This window comes from Budorcas taxicolor, chromosome 17, assembly GCF_023091745.1.
Source record: "Budorcas taxicolor isolate Tak-1 chromosome 17, Takin1.1, whole genome shotgun sequence".
NCBI classification, from domain to species: Eukaryota; Metazoa; Chordata; class Mammalia; order Artiodactyla; family Bovidae; genus Budorcas; species Budorcas taxicolor.
The window spans coordinates 46,701,897-46,718,702 of NC_068926.1; the positions used below are offsets into that span (position 1 = coordinate 46,701,897).

General features: G+C 44.7%; 1 protein-coding gene across 1 annotated transcript in view; it reads left to right on the forward strand.

The window, feature by feature from the left end:
* Positions 1-16,806, forward strand: part of RIMBP2 (RIMS binding protein 2) — a 301,212-nt gene that overhangs the window by 167,202 nt on the left and 117,204 nt on the right. The window contains exon 2 of the mRNA XM_052654524.1: positions 8,606-8,695. The gene's annotated coding sequence lies outside the window, so the exon portion shown is untranslated. The remainder of the gene's footprint in view (positions 1-8,605; positions 8,696-16,806) is intronic.

Consider the following 16,806-nt stretch of genomic DNA (forward strand, 5'->3'; position numbering starts at 1 on the left):
CTTTAGGAGGACCAAGCCCACATTGTTGTGGTGGTTTAGTTGCTAAGTTGTGTCTAACTCTTGTGACCCATGGACTGTAGCCAGCCAGGCTCCTCTGTCCATAGGATTTTCCAGGCTAGAATACTGGAGTGGGTTGCCATTTCCTTCTCCAAGGAACCTTCCTGACCCAGGGATTGAACCCAGGTCTCCTGCACTACAGGCAGATTCTTTACCAACTGAGCTCCCAGGGAAGCCCTAGCACATTGTAGGTACTTATAAATTAATGAAATACAATTACGGAGAGAAGCCTTTTTTCAAATGCAAATGTTTCTCTAGATCATGAACTTACATTAGAACCTGCTTAGTGTGTTATATTTTTCCATTTCAGCTGGTCTCTAACCTATATTAGAAAAATAGCTTTTAAATGGCACAGTATGCTTCTCTGTAATTGCATTATTGGCATATGGACGATGCCTGAACATCAAACAGGTCAAGGAATTGCATGTATCATAGTGAAAGCAAATGCACATTTATGGCTTTTTCTGAACGCAGAAGGGGACTTGGAGATGTAGATTGATCTCTCCCTGCCCTGAATCCCAGAGCATTATAGGAAAACAGAGGCAGCCCCTTTATTGGCAAAACAATTGTTCAGATTCAAATTGCCCTTTACAGATTGCAAAGTGTGCTTATATGCATTATCTCTTAAAAAAATTATATTGGAGTAGAGTTGATTTACAATGTTGTGTTAGTTTCAGGTGTACAGCAAAGTGAATCATTTATATATACACATATATTCACTCTTTTTTATATTCTTTCCCCATATGTAAGCCAATACAAAGTCTTGAATAGAACTGCCTGTTCTATACAGAAGTTTCTTATTAGTTATCTATTTTGTATCTCATTTAAATTGCCAGGAATGCACAGAGCATTAAAGAATTTGCCCAGAACCACACTTGGTATATGCTAGAATTAGGTAGCAAAGCCAGGTCCTCTGAGTTCCAACGTTTTCTCCAAAGCCTGTGATGACTTCGAGAACTGTCCCGGGCCTTGACCACAGGGAGCAGGAGTGGGGCTCAGCAATGATCAGGACCCTGGACAGGAGCAGAGGAAGCTCCTTCCACTCTGTATTTATCCCTTCCCTCTTTCCTTGCGGCTTTCACCCTAGGCTCACTGTCAGACACTCTTGTTCCCTTTCTTGCCTTCCTCTTTTCCAATCACTTCATCTTCCCTGCCCATGCCTTTAGCCTAGAACCACTCAGGAAGACCATTCAGAAAGAAAAATATTATCAAGCATATCCCAGTGTTGATTTTAATTGTTTTTACTATATATTATTATAATTGATGATTACATCATTCTTACATAATATGATTTTATTAGACTTGCACATTACACAACATAGCCTTTAGTATATTTGAACATAATATGATTATATATTTATATTCATAATGTAATTACATGTGCCCAGTGATAAAACTAGTTTATAAATGTTTACAGCTTTTCTAAACCATAAAGCCAACATGAATGAACAGATTAGAAAGAAACAAATGAGTGAAGACAATAAATTTCAAGATCCAAACTTATTGTAACTTAATGTGTCAGATGATACAATTTTACTTAAACTGAATTTTTTTTTGTAAGTATAATGCCCTTTGACAGTTGCCTGAAAGTTGATTCAACGTTCCAACTGCTGATCTCTTTCAAACTCCTACAAAATCTACGATTCTTAAGCAAACGTGAAGGTGTGTGGCTTTCACTGTGCATGAAAACACCATTTACATTAGACTTTGTTATCTTTTCATTATCTTGGGGCAGTCGAGATGGGTAATTCTTCAAGTCAGTGCAAACACACACACACACACACACACACACACACACACACACACTCACACAAATGCAGACACTGAAATTTAGTATAGGGACTTCCCTGGTGGCCCAGTGGCTAAGACTCTGGGCTCCCAGTGCAGGGTGCTTGGGTTCAATCCCTGACCAGGGAACTAGGTCCACATGCTGCGACTGGGTCTGCATGCCACAGCTAAGACCCAACACAGCCGAATAAATAAATAATAAATACTTTAAAAAAAATTCAGTACTGAGTGGTAAGGAGGCACAGAATATGCTCATATTTATTCTTTTCAGATTTCACAAAAAAATACCATTTTTTTTTCATAGACCACCCCCAAGACTGTATCTGTGGCCCGCAGCCCGAGGAACACTGTCCCAGGTCTCTCAGAATCCCCACTCCTCCCAACTGGAGGCATTTCTGAACCCATTGACAGCTCTCAGGACCAGGAAAGCTGCAGGACCTTGTTCTTCAGAAAAAGAATGCAGCATGCTGGGGGTGTGGGGATCAGTGTGGTCCAGTGCTCATGAGCATCCCCACCTGGGCTCAAATCCCTCTCCTTCACCTGGTACGTGGAGGCTACTTATTCAGGTTACTTAACTCTTGGTGCCTTAGTTCCCTTGTGCACCACGCGGGGATAGCAATGTCCACCTCATAGGGATGTTATGAGAATTGGATAAGCTTTTAGAAAGAAGAAGAAAGCAAAGGGCTTAGATCAGCTCCTGGTTCAGAGTAGAAGCTCCATGAATCGCAGCTGCAGCCAAATTGAATGTTCATTCATCTCCCCTCAAGTGCTTTGATCCTCTCCTGCCCCTTGCTATTTCCCAGTGCGCCTGTTTTCGTCTCCTGCTGCTTGCGTGAGCATGACTGCCTGCAGCTATAACTGGATTTCCCTGGAGGGTCTATCCCCTCCAACATCCATTTACTTGCAGCGGAAAGATGGAGTCGCTGGTTTTTGCTACCTCCCACACTGCTGCTTCCAAAGCCTGTATCTTCACTTTCCCATGGTTGCCTGTGTCCCTAGGAGGTTCATCTTTGTCTCACTCGGCCTTTTCAACTGAATGTTCTTCCAAGAACTATCACCTCTCAGTTTCTGGACCTCTTTCTCTCCCATCAGTCACAAGGTGACCTCTGCTCGTCCCTCCTCAGCACCTTTCTTTTTATTTTTATTTTATTTAAAAAATTTTAAAAACTTAAAAAAATTGAATATAGTTGATTTACAGTGTTTCAGGTGTACAGCAAAGTGATACAGTTAAATATATATATATATATTCTTTTTCAGATGCTTTTCCATTATAGGTTATTATAAGATATTGAATATAGTTCCCTGTGCTGTACAGTAGATCCGTGTTGTTTTCTATTTCATACATTTATTGTTGTTCAGTAGCTCAGTCCTCTCTGACTCTTTGCAAGCTCATGACTGTAGCCCACCAGGTTCCTCTGTCCATGGGGTTTTCCAAGAAAGAATACTGGAGTGGGTTTCTATTTCCTTCTTCAGGGCATCTTCCTGACCCAGGGATCAAACTCATGTCTCCTGCGTCTCCTGCATTAGCAGGCAGATTTTTACCACTGACCTGAAAGTGAAGTGAAGTTGCTCAGTCGTGTCCGACTCTTCGCAACCCCGTGGGCTGTAGCCCACCAGGCTCCTCCATCCATGGGATTCTCCAGGCAAAAATACTAGAGTGGGTTGCCATTTACCTTCTCCAGAGGATCTTCCCAACCCAGGGATCGAACCCGGGTCTCCCGCATTGCAGGGAGACACTTTAACCTCTGAGCCACCAGGGAAGCCTGAGCTACTGGTGTGTAAATGTTAATCCCAAGTTTATCCCTCTCTATCTTCCCCTTTGTTAACCATAAGTTTGTTTTCTGTGTCTGTGAGTCTCCTTCTGTTTTGTCAGTAAGTTTATTCATATCATTTTTTTTAGATTCCACATATAAGTGATATCATATGATATTTGACTTTCTCTTTCTGACTTACTTCCCTTGGTATAATAGTCTCTAGGCCCATCCATATCGCTGCAAATGGCATTATTACATTCTTTCTTTGGCTAAGTAGTATTCCACTGTACATACGTACCACTTCTTTATCCACTCATCTGTCAGTGGACATTTAGGTTGCCTCCATGGTTTGACTATTGTAAATAGTGCTGCTTTGAACATTGTGGTGCATGTATCTTTCTGAATTACAGTTTTCTCCAGATATATGTCCAGGAGTGGGATTGATGAATCATATGGCGACTCTACTTTTAGTTTTTTAAGGACATCCACACTGTCTTCCATAGTGGCTGCACCAGTTTACATGCCCACCAACAGTGTAGGAAGGTTCTCTCTCAGCACCTCTCCTGGAGGTTATGGGAAACACTTTCAGTGCCTCAACCACTAAACATCTTTGGTCCTCACCTGGCTTGGGCAACAATTGATGCTGGGGACCGTCATTGTCAAGTTTGTGCTTCCTTAGCTTCTAGGACATCACATGCTTGTTTCCCATCACTCCTGACCATCCCTTTGCAGAAGCCTCTTCTTCTGCCTGTTTTAACATCTCTGTTTCTCTCACTCTACCCTGGGTCCTCCCTTTAGTCTCACTGGGAGTTTGCACTTAATCCCATGATGCAGGCTTCAGGGGTCACTGGCCTCAGAATTCTTCAGCTCAAATGCCAGAGCTCTCTTATCAGCCTGCTGGGAGTTCATCCTAACCTCCAAATGTTTATCTGCAAAGTGGAAATGAAGACTGTGCCCTTTTCTATCTGTGGTTACAGATAACTAGATTCAAAAAACCGTGCGTTTTGATTTCTACAGGGTAGACCCTGTCTCATGCACCCACTGTTTGGTGAATCCTAAGTCCTCTTACCTGGATGGCTTTAAATGTAAAGTATCCAAGATCCGGTCTGATCCCAACATGATGCTGAGAGTCTCCCAAGGACAGGGAAGCTGGACCATTTCCCAGGAAGGGAACAGTTACACAGAGGCTGGTTTTCCTCTCTTCACAATCATTATTTCAGGTCAAGAAGATGGAGCTTAGAGGGTGATTTCATACAGCTGGTGCTCGGAAAGTTCTTTGTTATCACAGTCCTGGTGATGCATGAGTCACTGGCTTTGCATCTCCAGGCAGTGGGCGTGTGCTGTCAGATTCAATTCCTGGGTCCTCGGATGTGCCCAGTAGTCAACAGTGTCAAACCCCTGGCATAGGAGGTGCCAGAGGGGCACAGATCACTCTGTGGCAGGGAGGTGTGTGTGCACACCTGTGATCTGGGCGCTGGTGTGACCAGCCGCCTTTACCCCAGGCTGTGAAAATCCTCGTTACTCAGCAGGAATGTCAGGTTATATTAAGTCCACCCCATCCTCCTCCTCCTCCTCCTCCTCCTTCTCCTGTGAATTGTCATAGCTCGTGCACCCGCGCCTGTTGGCGAGTCTCATTTTGTCGTGTTGCAACTAAAAGCCCACATCTTTGGGGGGCCTTCTGGTCTCAAGCATGCGACCAGTATGTAAGGTGTTCTATCTCTTGCTTAGCGGCCCTTTCTTGGTGGTGCTGATTAATCCAGAAGGGCTAGATTTCGTTGGAGCGGTGACAGCTTCCCTGGGTGGGCAGCTCTGGTCCTGCACGGTGTCAATGATGAAAGCTTCCAGGGTAAGTCTTCCTACTTCTCAGCATCTTCATGGGACTGGAAGCCTGAGCAGTAGGCATTTTCTGGATTTTCCCCTAAGCAATCCAAGAAACATGCATGTCTGAGGAGCATCCAAGCCCTGTTACTCCAAGGGGCGGGGAGGACAATTCTCTGCTGTCACTGTGGCATTGAGGGCGAGGCCACATGTGTCCCCCTGTCCCATGCCCACCTCTGGGCTTTTTCAGGGCTAAATGACAAGACTGGATAAATGAGATGCTATAATTTGGCAAGTAAATCACATAGTCCGTGTAGCTCAAGTGGCATCCTTCTTCACTCTTCTCTGGGCTTTTACCTGGACATGTTGGGTGCTGAATAGGTTCTTTTAGCATCACTGTGTAAGGGGGTTTGGCCTCTACTAAACTGTTTGCTGTGGAGCAGAGAATTGTTTAGGGTTGAGTTTGCTTCTCAGCAGCTCTTTCTGTTTCTAGTTCCTTGAGGTGGGAGAACCGGTACAGTAAGTGGTACCCCGAGTGCAGATTCGTGCTTGGACCAATTTGGGGGAAGAGATGGCCATGTACACCCCTCCCTCCCCGTTTACCTGGTGATATTGTGGATCAGTGCTTCCTGGACTGGATTTAGATCCTGGGCTTTTTTCTCTTGAAGATTGATTTCGTCAGGTTAAGCAGCTGACCTTGAATCACTGAGATGGAATAGAGATGAAATTGATGAATGCAACTTTCCTACAACCACCAGAAAACTGGATGAAAGAGCCAGCCCTGCTTCTCTTCCCGATGTTGCCTTCTTGCAGTCCACTCTCCTGGTGGGGGGCAGAGGAAGGTGATGGCAGGAACTGAGTGGGTGGTTATGGCAGATTGCGGAAGGTGTGCAGAGTGAGATTGGTGCCTCCAGTAGGGAAGGTGACCCCTGCTTGAGCCGCCGTCATGTGCAGGGAAATGCTCGGGACTCTAGGAGAACCATCTCATTTAGTCCCCCAAATGGCTGCTGAGTACGTGCTTTCACATCCTTCCATCTTAGAGAGTGTAGAGATACCAGGCAACCTGCCTGAGGTCATAGGTCTTACACGTGAACCAGCTCGAGTTTGTATTTAGGCAGAATGACCTCAGGACTGACGTTTTAACCCCTCCTTAAAGTTTTTCCTGGGGTCTTCCCTAGCTGTCCAGTGGTTAAGACCTCACCTTCCAATTCAGGGGGTATGGGTTCAATCCCTGGCCTGGAGTTAAGATCCCACATGACTCATGGCCCAAAACCCAAGACATAAAATAGAAGCAATATTGTAACAAATTCAATAAAGGCTTTAAAAATGGCCCACGTTAAAAAAAAAATCTTTAAAAAATAATATAGTAATATCAACTCCTGCTTTAAAGAAAAATAGTTTCTCCTGAGACAAGTTTCTCCCTGAGACATGGCTGCCTTTATTTCACCTTGGGGAATCCAAGACTTCCAAGGTCAAGAGTGAGGGGTGTGGGAGAGTGTACCTATCCCTTGTGATTGCCAGTGGTTCTCATGTGGGATATCCCACAATGTCTCCAGGTCCCACAAGGAGCCGGCAGGGGATTACATTGTGGTTGCTTTATGTAAAAAAGGGGGAAATGAATTTATGCCTTTGGGAACATCTCAGAGGAGGGAAGCAGTTTCTCATAGGCTGGGGATCATTGTTCTCCAGAACCAAACACAGAAGATGCCATAAGGGGAGGAGACTGTAATGACTGTGGCCTAGGGTAAGGGGCTTGACTGAAATACAGGGCCTGAAAACAGCAGGAGGACCCTTTCTCCTTGTGGGAGGTGTCGGTAACCCTATGGTTCCTGTTCCTTTCATATCGTGAGTGTGAATGAGCCCAAGTTCAGACCTCTTGAAGTATTACAAAGGAGATTCCCAAGTCAATTCAGATGTGGGTGATCCCCAGATAGGAACTCACTTAGGAGACGAACAGAGAACACACTTGAAGAATCCAGCAAAGAAACCTGCAGACCTGACTGCAGGTGACTGTTGCTGTCACCTCCCTCCGTGGGACACTAATTGTCCCCGTTGCTTCTTCCTTGTGCTTTTTAATGGGTGTCATTCTTTATCTTTGTGAGAATCCTCAGCTTGCTCACTGATGCATCATTTTCAGGTCACTTCATTATTTTTATTTCTTCTGGAGTCAGTTCATCCTGGTTACTGATTTTGTTAAATCTCTTTAGCAGTGTGAGTTTTCTTTCTGTGTTTTGGAATTCTTGTTTTCAGGCTCATCTTTTATGGGAGATTTTTACCCCCTATCTCTCTTTCCTTGTCTGTGTTCACTCTCTGCTCTTGTCTTACTTCTTTGTCATTCTGTACCGTCCCATGGGTGCTCCTGGTCTTGAATTGGGTTCTATTATTGGTATCTCAGAGTTCCTGCACAGGTGATACCAATGAGCCAGTGGGTCTGGTCTCCCTGCCTCTCCACTGCAGTACCTTGTCTGTGCCAGAGCTCTGGGCAGCCTTCTTTGGGAGTTGGGGACTTGACCTCAGCCTTGGTTCAGGCAGTACCTTGGCTCAAGTCTCTAGCCTCAGGTAGGATACTTTCACTTCTTCATAGCCTAACATAATTGGACTCCTAATTTTTTCTGCCTGGAAAATTAGGCAGAGGAGAGGACTCAGAATTTTCTGGACTTAGAATCTGGAGAGTCCCAGGAGTTCCACTCATGACATGTGCTCCAGCCTTCCTCATAGATTTTTTTTCTTTTTTGGCCTTCTTTTTGAGCAAGGCAAACCTCTAAGTGTTTTCTGTATTGTTTATTATGGCAATATGTTTGGAGCAGTGCTTGTGAGGAAAGGGGCAGGTCAGAGCTTGACATAAACTCCAGATGACGAACAGTTCTGTTGCCTCTTTAGGACACAAGGGTGCAGTGCAGGTCAGCACACAATGTATCAGATGTGATTTATCTTCTGGACACTTCACTACAGGCTTTATAGATATTATTTTATTATCCACTCGTAACATCATCGTAAAGTATCACTCCTCCCGTTTTTATAGAGTTGGAAACTCATGGCTTGGAAAGAGGAAAGGAAACGCATCCCACACCACAAGGCTTGTGAATCACAGAATCACACCCAACCCCAGTCTGATTTCAAATCAGAACCCTTCACCCCCACCCGTGTGTTAGGATGTTATCTCACGATGCCCTTCCCTTTTGTTCTAGGAAAATGCACTTAAGGAAGCTGCCCAAGGAGACCATCGCCTGAGGCCCCATTATGCAGGCCTTCCCGCAAGGGCCCGCCAGCTCGACAAGGTAACTGGCCACCACCATCGACAGGCCACTGGGAGCTGGGGTGTCAGGGAGGAGCCCAGGGAAGGTGAAAAGGGATGACTCACTGAACTCCACCCAAACAAGAGTGGCTAGGACCCTGGTCACACCTCTTCTATTTCATCATGTGACCACTGCACAAAGCCCTAGAGAAATGTCTCATTTGCTGTCTGCTAGGGATCCCCATGTAGAGGTCTATTCAGTCACATAGGGGCCAGAACAAAACTTCTCATGTCCTCTCCACCAAACCATTGCCTCCCCTAGTTTTTTTCATTCCAGTAAATGGCCATCCCTCCAACTTCTCAGGCCTAGATGCTCTGAGTGGTCCTTTATCCTTCCTTTACAGCTCACTCTCCAACAGCCCCCAGCCCTCCCATTTCCAATCCCACTGTGTCCCACAAGCACAGGCTGCCATTTTCTCCTGCCTGAATGATGAAACATTCATGTCCAACAATCAGTTTCCAGCATGATCTAGAGTGATCCTGTGACTCAAACCAGACTGTGTTGCTCCTCGGAGTAAAAACCTCCCAAAATAACAAGACCCCTCCCTGTGGCTGCTGTCTTGCTCAGCCTTGTCATCTGCCTCTCCGTCTTTGATTTCTGAAGTTCTGTTCACGAGGACCTTCTTTTTGCTCCTCAGACCACCAAGCTGGTCTCAGTGTGCCATGACTTTCTCTGCTTAGAACTCTGCTCCCTTCTTTTCAAATAGCCACGAGCCTCTTGCTCTTCATGGTGAGTTGCCTCCTCAGCTAGACCTTCACTACCTCCAGCTGCCCATCCCCTTCCTTTAGTTATGTGGCTTCCTCAGCTTTTATCTTCTTCTGTATCTCATCACTTTGTTGGTTGATCACAACTTCACTTATGTTTCTGTCTGTCCACCCTGCCTAATGTCAGCTCCTAGGTAGCAGAGGTCTTTGCCATCTTATTCATCACAATATCCCCAGGAATATCACAATATCCCCACAATATCACAATATCTTAGGAAATATTGTAGGTACTCAGTGAATATTAGTTAACGATCAGTTGGTGGTTTGAAATTGCTAATTGCTTAAATTTCCATAATTACAGAATGTTTATTTGAAAGAATAACTGAGTCCTAACAATTTACTATAAAAGTAGAGCTTTTTTGATTTTACACTTCTTTTCCTGCCTTCCTGCTTGACCCACCCCCCTTTATTTTAAGAATAAAAAAACCTGCTTTTCAGGAAATAAGAAGTGTTGGAGAAGATGTGAAGAAATTGGAGCCATTGTGCCCCATTGGTGGGAATATAAAATGGGGCAGTGACTATGGAAAACAGGATGGCCGATCCTTAAAAAATTAAGAATAGAATTACTCCATGATCCAGCAATTTCACTTCTGGAGATATACCCCAAAGGATGAAAAAGAGGATTAAGAAGAGATATTTGTCCTTTCATTTTTATAGCAGTATTATTCACAATAGCCAAAAGATGGAAGCAATGCAAGTGACCATCTATGAATGAATATCAACAAATGTTATATAAGATGCAATATGTGTGTGTGTGTGTGTGTGTGTGTACATATATGGGTAGATTTTTTTTTATATAACATCTTACCAAAAAACCCTAGTGAACTTTTTGGTCAACCCTATTGGAGCAGGAGGCCATGCCCTCCTCCAGGGGATCTTCTCAACCCAGGGATTGAACCTGCATCTCTTAAGTCTCCTGCATTGGCAGGTGGATTCTTTACCACTAGTGCCACCTGGGAATTAATTATATATACACATAATGGACTATTATTACTCAACCTTAAAATGAAGGAAGTTCTGACACCTACTGCAACGTGGATGAACCTTGAAGACATTATGTTCGGTGAAATAAGCCAGTCCAGAAGGACAAATACTGTATGATTCCACTCATATAAAGTCCCTAGAGGAGTCAGATTCATAGAGACAGAAAAGTAGGGTAGGGGGAGGCAGGGGCTAGGGGAGGGGGAGGGGGACTTAGTGTCTAAGGGGGACAGAGTTTCAGTTTGGGAAGATGAAAATTTTGGAGATGGGTGAAGGTTCCACAACAGTGTGAGCATACTTCATGCCACTGAGCTGTACACTCGAAAACATTAAGACAGTAAATTTGATGTCATGTGTGCGTTAGTCACTCAGTTGTGTCCGACTCTTTGTGACCCCATGGACTGCAGCCCACCAGGCTCCTCTGTCCATGGGATTCTCCGGGCAAGAATACTGGAGTGGGTAGCTATTTCCTTCTCCAGGAGATCTTCCTAAACCAGGGATAGAACCCAAGTCTCCTGCATTGCAGGCAAGTTCTTTACCATCTGAGCCACCAGAAAGCCCCACGTTATGTGTATTTTACCGTAATTTTATCAAAAAGATGTGCTTTCAGTATGACTCCAACTCTCCCTTTAAATCCCTTCCTCCATATTCCTGCGAGCCCCTTTGCCTTCTGTCCTCTTTCCTTTCCAAACCTGCTCTCAGGAAAGGCTCTGATAAACTCACACGCCCTGAGGTGCAAATCCATAATGAGGCTTGGTGACCTTCTCAGCCCTGGCATCTTTTTACTTAAACGAAAACAGAAATGAAAAATAATGGTGATGTTTTGGGCATCAGAAACAAACTAACCACAGGGCTGCAGGGAGTTGGCTGGAGGGAGGGTTGATCCTAGAATGACTTCCTCGCTTTCACTAAGTTCACTCCATGTGGGCATCTGTCTGCTCCTCAGCTAGGCTCCTGCACCTGGAGTGCGAGTCCTCCTTGGTGAGGGCAGAGCCAGAGGAGCCCAGTGGCGGTGTCACCTATGGTCAGTGGTGGCAGGGTGGAGTCCCGGGGTCAAGCATCACCAGCATCTCATTCCCAAACCTGGCTCTCCTGGAGCCCTGATGGGCACCCCTGCTCCCATAGAACTCTCACCAAAACTGACATACTTTTTTTCATTAAGGTTTGAAACTCCTTCCCCTGCTGCCTTCACATCCTGACCTTTTAAGCAAAGCTTCAAGGCCCAGAATATGAGTTCCCCTCGGCATTGCAGGGGGGTGTGAAGGCACGGAGTGACTCACAGGCACAGACTGGAACAGCAGAGCCTGCAGAGAGGAGGTGGGGAGCCTGGTGTTGCCATAGACATCATATTTGTCCTGCCCCTTCCCAGGCTTACAGGGCTGGGTGTTCCCTTGGGGTGCCCGAGCAGGGTGTCTTCAGGGGAGTTACCGTGGGAAACAGCATGTCCCAAAAGGCTGCCTTGGGAGACCAGTGTCTATGTCCCAGGGTAACCTGGGGAGGTATAAGGGGCAGGTTGGTTCATGTTGATGGTGAAAGAATTCAACCACAGCACCAGATCCATTGGGGTGGAACCCCCGAGACCTATAGAAATACAAGGAAGTGTTTCATCTGGTTCTCCGGAAGAAGTCTGGGAATTCCCAATTCCCACAGCTGACTCAGGCTGAATTTGCAATTTGCTTTTCAGTAGGCTTGATTAAGTACGCAAAAGAGCTCTTAATTGTTAATGTACAGGGATACAGGGTCAGTGTGTTCCCTGAAGCCTGCCCAGAAGGAATTGCCTCTTAGGTGCAAAATTGGTTATTGAACTACTTAGAATATTGAGCTGAATTCTACTGGGCAGGCCTCCCTGCGGAATGAAACAAATGAACCAGGAATTCAGGACACAGTGCAAAGGATGGGTCAGTGCCCCTGATACCTGCAAACCCAACTTAAAAAAAAAAAAATGATTCCAAATTTTTTACTCACTTGGGTTCAAAGGAGCCCATTAAATTCTCCCCAAACTGGTTAGCCATTCTTATAATCAGTTGGAGGTTCAGGCTACTTTCTCATTGAGTGTGTGGGGGCATGCGTGCTAAGTTGCTTCAGTAGTTTCCAACTGTTTGTGACCCTATGGATTGTAGCCCACCAGGCTCCTCTGCCTATGAGATTCTCCAGGCAAGGATACTGAAGTGGGTTGTTATGCCCTCCTCCAGGGGATCTTCCTGACCCAGGAATGGGACCCAGGTCTCATGCATTACAGGCAGATTCTTTACCATCTGAGCCACCAGGGAAGTCCGGGAAAGAGTGGAGATTACCACAAACATCATTTTTTCATGGGTGAGGTTAGTTTTTGAGATTTCCAAGACCAGTTTAAGCTCATGTTTTCAAAACTTCCTTTTTCATCTCCTTTCTATATTGTGGAAATGATGGAACCAGACTGGTTAGTGTCAGAAGTCCTAGAATCAAGGTGTCTGCAGGGCTGCACTCCTTCTGTAGGCTCCAGGAGAGAAGCACGTTCTCATGTCTTCCAGCTTCCAGAGGTGCCCTCATTCCTTGGCCCCTGGGCCCTTCCTTCATCTCCAGAGCCAGCAAGGTAGCATCTTCATATTGCATTCCTCTCATCAGGACCCTTGTCATTACTACACTGGAGCCACTAAGATAATCCAGGACAATCTCAAAATCTTTAATCTCTCCTTCCAAGTCTTTTTTTGCATATGAGGCAACATTCACAGGCTCCAGGATTAGGATGTGGACTTCTTTATCGGTTTTAATTTAGTCTATCTCAGTCCACCCCTGCCCCCAATCAATCCCTTTGTCTACCCCATCCCTCCTAACCAACAAACTTTCTTTCCATTGTTGCAAACCAGGGAAGTGAACTTAATCATTCCATAATTGTAACCATAAAGGGGACATGATGGAGAAACTTTAAGTCAAAGAAATTCAAAACCACAATCATGGCATGAGATGAAGTGTATTTGATGTATTAAAGCACAAGCAACAACAACTTGCAGAGCCTTCTAGTGTCCCAGAAGTCCTCTGCAGATTCTTGCTCATCCTCAGCTATCCTGTAAAGCACTGTCTTCAAGACAAATAAAACTTGGCCCTTTTTTTTCCCACCAACAATCGCTTTCTGTTGTTACTACAATGAACACAATATAAGGTACAACAAAAGCACAACTTTTTTTTTTACTTTTTTACCTGTTTTTATTTTGTTTTTAATTTTTAGTTTTACTTTATTTTGCTTTACAGTACTGTATTGGTTTTGCCATACATTGACATGAATCAGCCACGGGTGTACATGAGTTCCCAATCCTGAACCCCCCTCCCACCTCCCACCCCATATCATCTCTCTGGATCATCCTCGTGCACCAGCCCCAAGCATCCTGTATCCTGTATCAAACATAGACTGGCAATTCGTTTCTTACCTGATAGTATACATGTTTCAATGCCATTCTCCCAAATCATCCCCCCCCCTCCCTCTCCCACAGAGTCTAAAAGTCCGTTCTATACATCTGTGTCTCTTTTGCTGACTCACGTAGAGGGTTATCATTGCCATCTTTCTAAATTCCATACATATGTGTTAGTATACTGTATTGGTGTTTTTCTTTCTGGTTTACTTCACTCTGCATAATAGGCTCCAGTTTCATCCACCTCATTAGAACTGATTCAGATGTATTCTTTTTAGTGGCTGAGTAATACTCCATTGTGTATATGTACCACAGCTTTCTTATCCATTCATCTGCTGATGGACATCTAGGTTGTTTCCATGTCCTGGCTATTATAAACAGAAAAGCACAGCATTTTAGCTCCATGTTAGGTAAATGGGATTTTTGGGTGGGCCTGACCTGCTAACGTCCATCTGTTCTGTCTGCCGCTGGCAACGTCCCTGTGGAAGCACAGGTCTGGCAGCTGCCAGTCAGTTTCCAGATTCACTTCTGGGTTGTGGTCTGTCTGCTGGTTGGGGATCAACTATTATTTTAATGTTTTAAAAAATCTTTTTATTTATTTTTACTGAAGTATAGTTAATTTGCAGTATTTTTAATTCCTGTTATACAGCAAAGTGATTACATTATTTATATGTATTCTGTTTCTAATAGTCTTTTCCATCATGGTTTATCATAGGGAGCTCAGCTGTTGTTCTATGATGACCTAGAGGGGTGGGATGGGTGGATGGGAGGGAGGCTCAACAGGGAGGGGATAGCAGAGAAGGAAATGGCACCCCGCTCCAGTATTCTTGCCTGGAAAATCCCATGCACGGAGGAGCCTGGGAGGCTGCAGTCCATGGGGTCGCTGAGAGTCGGACACGACTGAGTGACTTCACTTTCTTTTCACTTTCATGCATTGGAGAAGGACATGGCAACCCACTCCAGTGTTCTTGCCTGGAGAATCCCAGGGATGGGGGAGCCTGGTGAGCTGCTGTCTATGGGGTTGCACAGAGTCGGACACGACTGAAGTGACTTAGCAGCAGCAGCATAGCTAGCTGATTCACGGCTGTTGCACAGTATAAACTAACACAATAAAGCAATTATCTTCCAATTAAAAAATATATATATATATGTAACCTATGATAAAACAGAAAGGGGATTGGCTATTCTTGACCAAAGCCCTGGGCAGTGCCCCTGGCAGAATGATTCCTGACTGCCCTGTGCTCTTATAAGGGGCTGGATAATAACTAAATATATGGAAATAAGTGAGGTCGGCAAATGGACCCTGAAACCCAAGTCAGCTCCCCTACAAAGTATGAGTTTGAGTTTCTTGGAAATACCTGACTTACATGGGTTTTGGCTATTCATTCTACTTCTCTACTCTGACAACAGGAAACTGGATCACTAAAGAAAATTCTGGTCCCATCGGAGCTTACATTCTAATGAGGTGCAACCCTGAGAAAAAATGTAAACTGCTCATATGATAATTTCACATAGTGATAAATGCCCATGGAAAATAAACCAGGGGAAAATGGCGAGGGCGATGAAGACAGACAAGTAGGGAGGATATCAGTACCTCAAGGGCTTGTCTGGAGTGACATAATTGATGAGCAGAGAGTGGGGGTGGAGTGGGAGGTGCCACAATGGTAACAGCTCATTCAAAGGCCCTGGGGCAGGAATAAGCTTGGCTTGTTCAAGGGATTAAAAGAGGCCAAAGTGACTGAGCATGGTGGATGGTAACAGGTCAGATCAGAGAGGTGGGTAGGCCAGATGCTGCAGGACTTTGGGCCACATCAGGAATTTGGACTTGATTCCAATTTCCATGGCAGCCCTGGGAGTTTTTAATCAGGGAGCAGCAAGATCTGACTTCTATTCTAGAAGCCTTCTGCTGGCTATGGTGCAAGACTGGACTCAGGGCTTTCAGATACTGTTCCCAAGTCTAATTTCCTTGATTAGTCAGGACATGAGAAGCAAAGGCTTTCAGCAAACCTGGAGTTGAGGTTCAAATGCGGGCTCTGCTTAGTTCCATTAGGTCATGACATTTTCACCAGGTAGCATTTGAATTTTCCCCTGAGTTCATTGCTTGATGCATCACACTGTAGCAAAATGGCACGAAAATACTTCTGTGAATCAGACCTCTCCACGACCTCTTAATAACAGCTTCCCTGTAACCCTGCTCCATTTACGAATGCCAAGTGGGCGCCTTCTTTTCTTTCTGTGCCACAGAAACTGTCAGGTTACACGAAGATCGTACATAAAGCATTTGAAACAGAAAGGACTTATGTAGCTACAAAAAAAAAAGAAAGCAAAAAAACCCATGACTTTGTGACAGTCTGTTATTGAAGCCATAATTCATGTAATGTTTGGGGAGGAGGGGAAGAAATTAAAATTCCGTGGTTGGAATAAAGCATGCTGTGCAATGAAAAAATAATGGAGAAGAAATCAGGTAACTTCTCTCATCAAGGGCATGCCCTTTTCTGTTTCAAAGAAGCTAGATGAGAGGTTGAGGATTAGTAGAGCCTCCCAGATAAGTTTTAAACATGGGAGTCCTGGGAGTTCTGGGCTGAAAATGAACATGGTTTCTGAGGTTATTGGAGCATCCATCATCCAAATCCACGTGGTGCTTTGTTGCCATTTTTGTCCACTTTTATGACAGAGGTGAAATTTTAGGCAAAAGAATTTAGTATGGCTACACAATTTGAGTAACATTTTGTGTCTGTCAGGACTTTCAGTTCAGAGGGACAGAAGACAATTCAAATTGACACAAGTAAGCCAAGGGGATCTATTGGCCCAAGTAACTAGAAAGGAAAGGGCTGGCTTCAGGCACAGCTTGATCTAGTTGCTCACACAATGTCATCAAGACCCTGCTTCTCCCTCTACATCTCCAGAGTCTATGCTCAGATGAGTTCTTCCCTCATAAATGCAAACAGCAGTGTAGCTCCAG